Consider the following 462-nt stretch of genomic DNA (forward strand, 5'->3'; position numbering starts at 1 on the left):
GGATAAGAAATCTATCCTACTTAGTTGAGTGCAAAAGTATTTTATGCGCATTTTTAGAATTAATTCAGATCTTGGCATTTCCATCCAGTGTTTTTTTTTTTTTTTTTGCTATATCCCAATATGTGCATGAAAATAGGTGGATAAAAATATAGCTACTGACTGGATTCCAACTGAAACTCGTAAATTCTCTCATCATCAGCAACAAAAAAATGCAGAACAGCTTTAAGAGATTTTTGTAGTGTGGACAGTTTTAACGATTATAACGAGGGCTTTTGGATCGCTTTACTGTTTTTTGCTCACTTTTTTTAAATACATTTTTATTTTTATTAACTGTTTTGTTTTTCATGCTATAGGGAAAAATAACCAATTTAAAGTCTTGATTTTAGCTAATTTGTTAACTAAATGTAATCTCAGATGTAGATTCTGTTGCACATTTGATCGCTTTTGTTGATGTTGAGAAAA

The sequence above is a fragment of the Carassius carassius genome, chromosome 44 (assembly GCF_963082965.1).
Source record: "Carassius carassius chromosome 44, fCarCar2.1, whole genome shotgun sequence".
Taxonomy (NCBI): Eukaryota; Metazoa; Chordata; class Actinopteri; order Cypriniformes; family Cyprinidae; genus Carassius; species Carassius carassius.